This window comes from Mastomys coucha, unplaced genomic scaffold (assembly GCF_008632895.1).
Source record: "Mastomys coucha isolate ucsf_1 unplaced genomic scaffold, UCSF_Mcou_1 pScaffold3, whole genome shotgun sequence".
In the NCBI taxonomy this organism is placed as follows: domain Eukaryota; kingdom Metazoa; phylum Chordata; class Mammalia; order Rodentia; family Muridae; genus Mastomys; species Mastomys coucha.
Window position 1 is genome coordinate 43,053,816 of NW_022196909.1, and position 9,371 is coordinate 43,063,186.

The following is a 9,371-nucleotide window of genomic DNA, read 5'->3' on the forward strand; positions in this document are numbered from 1 at the left end:
TGGATGTCAGGTCTCTCACGCAGCAGCCCACACACAGGCCATGAATGTCAGGTCTCTCACGCAGCAGCACACATGGGCCATGAATGTCAGGCCTCTCACGCAGCAGCCCACACGGGCCATGGATGTCAGGTCTCTCACGCAGCAGCCCACACACAGGCCATGAATGTCAGGTCTCTCACGCAGCAGCCCACACATGGGCCATGAATGTCAGGTCTCTCACGCAGCAGCCCACACACAGGCCATGAATGTCAGGTCTCTCACGCAGCAGCGCACATGGGCCATGAATGTCAGGCCTCTCACGCAGCAGCCCACACAGGCCATGAATGTCAGGTCTCTCACGCAGCAGCCCACACACAGGCCATGAATGTCAGGTCTCTCACGCAGCAGCGTACATGGGCCATGAATGTCAGGTCTCTCACGCAGCAGCCCACACGGGCCATGGATGTCAGGTCTCTCACGCAGCAGCCCACACACAGGCCATGAATGTCAGGTCTCTCACGCAGCAGCCCACACAGGCCCCTGGGCTCCGGTGGACTTGGGTTTCTACTGGATTCAGACAAATTTTAAAAAGTAACCGTAAAACCGTGGCTGAGTTTGTGGGAATCTTAGAGCATTTCATTGTCTTGACTAATGGAGTTGAAGGTACAATTAAAAGTCACATACTAGCCCCTCCAACTCCTGACAGAACTCTGCTTTGTGGCACCAGAATCATCCAAGGTTAGCTAATAGCACCTGGAAGCTGGAGGCGGAGCATGCCTACACTTCAGCTGCCTATAGCGCGCAAGGCCACACCCCTCTCCTCCTGAAACAGGTACCCAGGAGAACATGTGACCTAGCTCTAGCTAGTGGTAGAAGGTGGGGGGAGAGGGAGGAAGAGGAAGAGGGAAGGAGGAAGGAAGAGGGAGGAAAGGAAGAAGAGGAAGAGAGAGAGGGAGAGAGAGACTAGGCAAGTTTTTTTGCCGTCCCAAGGAAGGAGATAAATTCAACTCTTGGCTCCTCTTCCCCTCTGAGCTAGGAAGTCACACTGAAGACACAGTAGTCTATTTGGTCCGTTTGGCCGCTGCATAGGGGCTATGAAGCCATTTATGTGCATAACAGCATGGCCTGGAGCCCCTCCCCCTTAGAGGAGTCAAGGGACCGGAGGGAAGAGACGCCCCCACCTTGGGTGCTTTAGTACCAGATGGATGGTTGCAGCTAAGCCCTAATGGCCCCGAGGCTGTTTCTAAAGAATGAGGAAGGGCAGGGAGTCAGTAAGCCCCTGCAGGGAAGTAGAGAGTAGGGGCAGCAATTCCAATGACTGATCAGGCCCCAGTGCCACCAAGCAGGCCCCTAACTTACCCCAAGTCCCCAGCTCCTGAATCTTTACGGCCTCCAGGGTGTTTCTGGTGACTGCCCAGGCCTGAGCAGTGGCGATGGTGGGGAGGGAAGGAGAGGGAGGCACAAAGCTCCCAGGCCTGATGACCCCACAATGGGCCTGTGACAGGACCAGGCTCACAGGCGTGGCTGTGTCTCCTACCCCAGGACACCACCCTGGGGCAGGGCAGAGTACCATGCTCCCACACATGCATGTTTTTGCATAATCCAGGTGCACTTACACACACACACACACACTCATGCATGCACTTGTGCACACATACATGAATAGCACACAAGTGAACAGGATAATATATACATAATGCACACAGGTATACTCACACACATGCACATACATGTGTATGCTCATATGTAATGCATTCATGAACAGCCACACAATGCATATGCACACACGTGCCCTCACATACGCACACACATGACATTCATCTTATACACATGCACACAATGACGATTGCTCTTAGAGCTCTTGTATACTTGCACACCAGTGGACATTCTTGGTCATGAACTTTTGTACACACACTGCCGCCCAGAGTTAAGAAGCTGGTGGGGCTGGATTCTAGCTTTCCTGGGCAGGGTTGGGGGCAGGGAGTGGGGGCGAGGACAGGACAAAGCCCAGGCACCTGTAATGTGCAGCCTGTCTTCATCCTGTCAGAAGCCTGAGATCCTGTGACCTCCAACCAGAAGAATCAGAAGAGACCTACTGTCTGCCCAGGGGCTGGGTGGAGGCCGTGGGGGTGGGTAGGGGGCCAGGAGAAGCTCAGCTGGGTGGGGTTGATGCCCCAGTGCCTACAGTCACCTTCCCCACTGCTTTTCTCCATGAGGTCCCTGCTCCCTCAGTGTGGCAGGGGCACTGAAGAGTCCTCCTGAGAGTGGCTCTCCTGGACAAACCCTGAGGTTACAGGTGCTCTGCAGGCCGTTAACAGACCTTGGTCAGGCACAAGGGCATTGAAACATTTGCAATAAGCTGGCACCATATTTCACACATGTAAACTAGACTTTCGGGAAGGTGGAGATTCAAACTCGGACAAACTAAGTAGGTCTCAGAACGACCCCCCTCAGCTTCCACAGGGCACACGGCAGTGAGAGGTTACCACCTGGGACCTGCAGCTATGGAGAAGGTGGGCCGGCAGGGTAACCACGGAAGGCTGGAAGGGGGCCCACTTTCTCCCATGCGCTGGGGTCGTCCTCTCAGCCGTCAAATACTTGAGCTCCACATTTGAATATAAACTCAGAAAACCTCAGTAGATGAGTTTTAAGTAAGAGAGACTTTGTAAACTACTAGTTCAGCCAGTGGTACATAAGAATCACATATGAGGAATAACAGAGGCCGCTCTTAACAAGCAGCAAGGCCGCACTTCTCTGTGGTGACCACTGCAATTACTTCAGACATAGGCAGCAGCCCATGGCCACCCTAATACTCACAGACCCCAGCACAACCGTGGGTTGCTCTCTACTTCTAGTCGGTACCCCTCCCTGGACCTATATTGCTGCAGTGGTCACTCCTAGAGCCTGCCACTTTGACCAAACCTCTCCTCACTTATTCTTTAATGCAGCTAACACTGCCACAGGGGTTGGGGCCACAAGGGCTAAGTGGGAGGAGGGACACAGCCTTCTGCCCTCAGACCCTCTGGGAGGAGTTGGCTCAGATCTCGACAGAAGCATGTAGACCCTTCAGGAGGGAGGCCTATTCTGAAGAGCTCATCCATGAGAAAAACATGTAAATTCATACCTAAAGTCTCCTCTCTCCACGCCCTGCAAGTGTTATCTTCTTATGTATGTCCTTTTCTCTGCTGTCTCCGAACTTGACGCCAAATTCAAGTTTTGGTCTATAACTTATTCTAGTAACTCTACCCCACCCACACTCCCCAAGGTCAAGGTTGCCCCATCAGGCCGCCCAGCTTGGCTGGCTGCCGGGGGGGAACCTTTACGACCTTCTCGTAGTTGAGGGATGAGCCTGGGTTTCTACGTCTGGAAACACAAGGCTCTTTCTGCTCAGTTACCAGCGAATCGAGGCCAGCAGGGTCAATGGCCTTAAAGCCACTCTGAGCCTGTCCCTGCGCTTCCATTCCAGCAGGAAGCAGGACATCCATCGGGCTTCCTTTTGCCCTCGCAGCCCTGGCAGGAACTCCAGGGCACCCTGGCTCCTTACCTGCTCGTCTTCGTTCCTTCTCTTCCTAGGCTCTGGATTTCATAGGGTTGGGGTCCTGGCTGGGAGAGTCTGTCCTCCTCCCACAGCAGGGCAACAGGACTCAGCTGGCAGGAGTGGGGATAGTATAGTGACCACTCAGCTACGTCCCAGAGTACAAAAATAGCCATTCTGCCAAGTGGGTGAAACGTCAGAGCTGGCTGTGTGGCCAGCTCATGTTCATACTTGGCACATGAGAGCGGCAGGGCTTGTGGAGGGGAGAGGAGAGCGGTGTGCAGGAAAGAAAGCTCCCAGCAGCCGAGGTGCCCGGGCCAGATTACCCACACTCTCGGCAGCCTTAGCACCCACTGCTCCCCGCGGCCCAGCCTCAAGCAATGCTATACTCCCCAACCGCAGCAAGCTGGTGGGTGGAACGATGTCACACATGGGGGCTCACAGGAAGGCTGTGCTCTCAGGGCCTCCTCACTATAAGTACAACTCAGTCTTCTGACCTGGGAACTCTGCCTGATTTCACCAAGTACAGGAAGCAGCCGCAGCTGGGCCATACCACCTCACACCCAGCCACAGTATAGGGTCTTTCCCACGTCCCTTCCCTTAGCCCTCTGCAGCCTCACCTGCCTCTCTGCACTGGGTGGAGACAACAGTCCCTTTCTCTGTGGATTAAGGGCCACAGGCCCAGCCCAGGATTACAGAGCAATAATGGAATGACCCAGTATCGGCTGATAGGGGTATGGTAAATACATACAGGAAGGCAAAGCGACACAGAGGAGGAGGCCCTATGCTCCATCTGATGGGGTGGGGGTGGGGGTGGGGGGTAGCCAGAGATGAAAGCTGAGTAAGAGCTACAATCCAGAAGATGAAATGAACCTCCATGCTGGCCACCCAGGACAAGGCTGGAGACAGGGCATGCCTGGGCTGAGGACTGGTTCTTCCCCAGGGGAAGTGGAGGTACTGTCTCACCATTGCACCCCAAGTTTAGTTGGTGCTAACCCTGCAGGTGTGATTGATAGCAGTTTGTGGGGAGGGGGAGGGGATATTTTCTAGTTGGCACACTGAGTACGAAGGAACACCTAGGGATTCCAGGGGTCACACAGTATGGCCGAGAGCTTCCAGGAAGGCAGGATGACAGCCCAGCTTCAAGAAAGTGTCTTAACACTCGGATTCTCAGTCCACATCTCCCTTGGCATGCAGGAGACAGGTCCACACAGGGGCTCATAGCCTTCTCTCTGAGGGAAGCAGCCAAGGCCTCGTTCCTTAGCCATGGGGCTAAGGGGCTGACAGACTCGGGCTTTCCTCAACTCTGGGTCCAGCATGCAACTCAGGCTCAACCTCACTGTTGCCTGCAGCCAAGCCACCTGGCCCTCCAGGTCACAGTGGAGCAATAACGACCCACAAGTCCACGGCCTCCGGGAGCTACCAGGATATTTACAGCCCTAATTCTGAGGACACCTACCTCAAGTCTAAATAATTTCCCTTTTAAAGATTTGATTTCATAAAAGGGGACAAACTCGCTTTTGCCATCACCCAGAGAATGCAGTAGAGTGACGACAGAGATAGGGCCATTGCAGGCAGGCATTCCCAAGAAAGGCACAATGAAGGCTCCTGAGGAGGGGGACCACGTGTTGAAGGCACAGTCACAGTGACAGGTCAGCCACTGGGCATAGCACACCATCTCCTGGGACATGCAGCTGCCAAACCCACCTGCAGACTCTTTACTGGTTGGTCTGAGACAGACATCCGTACACGGAGTGACTACATTATGAAGCACAGGTGCCCCCCTCCCCTGGGAGACAGTGATCATCCATCCTAGAGGTAACCTCTGGCTTCTGGAGCAATAGGGTTTGGGGAACTTTTTTACATTTCATACTTTTTTGCATGAAGTATTTATTCCATAATTATGAAATATTAAAAAGCTGGAAGACAGTTGGGTGTGGGGGTGTTTACCTTTAGTTCCAGCTCTTGGAAGGCAGAGGCAGGTGGGTCTCTGTGAGGTCAAGGCCAGCCTGGTCTATGTAGTGAGTTCCAGAACAGCCAAGGAGGGCTATGTAGAGAGACCCTGTCTCGAAGACAAAAGTAAATAAAGAAGAAAACGGGAAGACAATATTGAAGCCCACAGCTCGACTCGCCATGGATGGAGAAGAGGTGCTGGGGAAGGACTCCAGGACCTTGAACGTTCTCGGCAAAGATGCTGCCCCCAGCCTGACACTCCTCAAGCTAACCGGCTCAGCAGAACGTCCCAGGGAAGCTCTGAGCTACAGAGGCCACATACACCTGGCATGGTGAGCCAGACCTCATATGTTCAGGAATAGCAACTGACACCAACTTTTGTCATTCCGGTGCTTGGTGTCTAGACACAGCTGCTCTTCTTACTGAAGCCAGCACTTCCCCAGCAAGACTCTGTGTGCGTGGCAGTGACCCCCACCCCCACACACCGACAGAAATTTCTGTGAACCAACATTCCCAATAAAAGAGAGTATGAGCCGCACTAATGATTTACTAGGCAGCCTGGTACATCAGAGCAGTTTCATTATTTCTTATGTTTCTGTGAGTGTAGAAAGAGGGGATCTTACAGGTCCAGAACTAAATCATCCTGAGCTATCTTTAGCCCTCTTAAGGGATATTCATAGCCCACCTCTGTGTTTGACATAACATTTTTATGATCGAGGCAAATCCTTTTGGAATGTACTGAGTGTCCTATTTCCCACCGATTGAGGGCTGCGAGTGCCATCACATGGCATCTGAAGCCTACATCAGAGGCTTCCCCACTTTGTTGTAACAACCTACCAGATGTCTCCACCAAGCTATTTTGATACTACCTTAATGCATGACTTCTTTGTTTTGTTGTTATAAAAATTTCATATAGCTGCTACTATACAGGGATATGGTATTTGGGGGTACCCTAAATTTGTGTACTTGGGCCTTGGTCACTCGTATTTGGCTCCAGAATAAACTCTTACTTCCTTGAGCTAAAAACTGTGTTGCTCATTGGCAGTTCTGGGCACCTGAATGTGGGGCCCGAGGATGCTCCTCGCTCACTGGAGGAGTAACATGGATCAGAGCCAAGTACCAGCCCGAGCCCTGCCTGGCTGTCTAGGTGGCCTCCTTGGTCACGTTGATGAGCTCTTTCTGGGGTGGAAAACTCCTTAGGCTGGGAAGCTGGGCCACTGGCTAATTGAGAACTAGTAGTTAGATTAGTACAAAGTCAGGAGAAGGGAGGAAGCCTTGCTCCATTAGCATTTCATGGGTAAGGCTCCGTCTGGCTGAACAGCCTTACAGGGAAACGACCAACGACCATCTAGCTCTCTTCATCAGGCTTCATCTTCTTTTCCTTTGGTTCAGGCCCTTATCATGGCTGAAGATCTAGAAGTGCCAGCTTGCTATTTTGTTTCTCTCTGGAGCTCATTCCTTTTTTTTTGGGGGGGGGGGAGGTGGTCGAGACAGGGTTTCTCTGAGTAGCCCTGGCTGTCCCGGAACTCACTCTGTAGACCAGGCCGGCCTCAAACTCAGAAGTCCGCCTGCCACTGCCTCCCAAATGCTGGGATTAAAGGCGTGTGCCACCATCGCCCGGCTCCCCTAAAGTTCTTAAAAGTAGCTGGCAAAGTCTGCAGTCACTTCATTTTACTTTTTTGTTTGTTTGGTTTGGTTTTTTGGTTTGGTTTGGTTTGGTTTTGGTTTTTCGAGACAGGGTTTCTCTATGTAGCCCTGGCTGTCCTGGAACTCACTCTGTAGACCAGGCTGGCCTCGAACTCAGAAATCCACCTGTCTCTGCCTCCCAAGTGCTGGGATTAAAGGCATGAGCCACCACCGCCCAGCTTTAGGATGGTTTTTGACAGCTATCAGCCCTTGTAAAATAGTGTGTTCAAGGCCCTTCTCTTGGACAAACATAAAATACAACTAAAAATAAATAACTAAAGAAAAAAGTCACTTAAAACTTACTGACCTGTGACTTTCTCCACCTCACTCCCCACGCCTTGGGTTTTTCGAGACAGAGTTTCTCTGTATATCCCCGGCTGTCCTGGAACTCACTCTGTAGACCAGGCTGGCTTCAAACTCAGAAATCCGCCTGCCTCTGCCTCCCAAGTACTGGGATTAAAGGTGTACGCCACCACCGCCCGGCTTCCAGTGGCATCTTAAGCACATTAGCATCATCTGTAAACCTTCATCACACACAGAGCTTAGACTTGGCTTCTCTTTCACCATGGACTTGGAAATGCTCTAGCCCACCACACCATCTCACTCCCAGGCTTCCTCCAATGTTGGTCTGCTCTCAGTAACATTTATAGAAAGTCTGGTTTACAGAACAAGGATTTTTTTAATTTTATTTATTTATTTACTGACACAGTCACTTAAAGCTCTGTGGTTAGATTTTATCCAAATGTCTGTATGTTCTCCCATTGGCCAAGGGTTTCTGTTGCTAAATACCTACCCGTTGACGGTGGGGAAGTCTACAAGGAATTCTTAGGAGTGGGAGGTGGCTCAATGGATATAAATACTTGCCATGCAAACCTAAACACCTGAGTTTGAGCTCTGGATCTCACATAAAAAGCCCATGTGCCATCTCCGGACTCGGACTGTGAGGTGGGTAGAGGAGACAAGAGAGCCAACCAGAAGCTCATGGACAGGTAGCCTGGTGTACACTGCACAGCGACAGCAATAAGAGACCCTGTGTCAGCAGCAGGTATGATAAAAACCAGCTCCTAATTGTTCTCTGACCTCCACACATGCAGCATGGTACATTAGTGACTTTATTCCCAAATGCAGAAAAAGTAAATGCTTTTTAGAAAGAATCTTCAACAACTTGGAGGCTGTTGAGCTAGTTTTATGTCGACTTGACATAAGCTAGAATCATCAGAGAGAAGGGAGCTTGAATTGAGAAAATGCCTCCCTAAGATTAAACTTCAGGCAAGCCATAAAAGATTTTCATAATTAGTGATGAATGGTGAGGCCCCAGGCCCTGGTGGGTGGTGCCATCCCTGGGCTGGTGGTCCTGGATCCTATAAGAAAGCAGGTTGAGCAAGCCATGAGGAGCAAGCCAGTAAGCATCATCCATCGATGGCCTCTGCATCAGCTCCTGCCTCCAGGTTCCTGCCCTGATTGAGTTTCTGTCCTAACTTCCTTCAATGATGAGCAGCAATGTGGAAGTGTAATCCAAAATAAACCCTTTCCACCCCAACTTGCTTTTTGGTCATGGTGTTTTGTCACAGCAACAGAGACCCTAACTAGAGCAAGGTATCGCTGTTAAATTGCATAGTTATGAAACTTACCTTACTGGGGAAATATTTACATCTATAAGACTGAAGGGTTACACAAAACTCTCATTGCACTTATGATCTAGGTTAATGATCTAGGTTAAAGGTTAAATAAATACAGCACTAATTGTCAAAACCGACTGATGTCTTGATCCTCAGCCCATGAAACACCAGTGACTCTAAGGTCTACCCCTCTAGAAAAGTGCTGTCTGCTTACAAAGTAAGTGTTGGGAGTCCTGTAAAACATGAAGGATTGTATGAACCTTCTCTACCAAGAATACACTGCACATCACCATAAGGGACTTTGGAGCATGATAATAAAAATTCAGACTTGGTCACGGAGTTCCGATAGTCAGTTCCTGGGAGAAGAGGAACTGGAGAGAAGCAGAAAACATTGAGGCTGATCCCATCAGCTGAGGAAAAAAAAACACCGCAGCAGGACTCCCTTCAGCTGGAGAGAAGGGCTGTGTGGGTGTGGCTCACCGTGCCTGTGTGGCTCTACCATACCTGCATGGCTCACAGTGCCTGTGTGGTGCTAACGGTGCCTGTGTGGTGCTAACAGTGCCTGTGTGGCTCACCATGCCTGTGTGGTGCTAACAGTG

General features: G+C 51.0%; 1 protein-coding gene across 4 annotated transcripts in view; it reads right to left on the reverse strand.

The window, feature by feature from the left end:
• Positions 1-9,371, reverse strand: part of Agpat3 (1-acylglycerol-3-phosphate O-acyltransferase 3) — a 91,194-nt gene that overhangs the window by 23,744 nt on the left and 58,079 nt on the right. Inside the window, exon 1 of one of the 4 annotated variants that reach the window (XM_031348758.1) lies at positions 3,524-3,896. The exons of 2 other annotated variants lie outside the window; for them this stretch is intronic. The gene's annotated coding sequence lies outside the window, so the exon portion shown is untranslated. Of the gene's footprint in view, positions 1-1,338; positions 1,469-3,523; positions 3,897-9,371 lie in introns of those variants that run through there. One more of the 4 variants, XM_031348757.1, reaches the window with a different exon arrangement.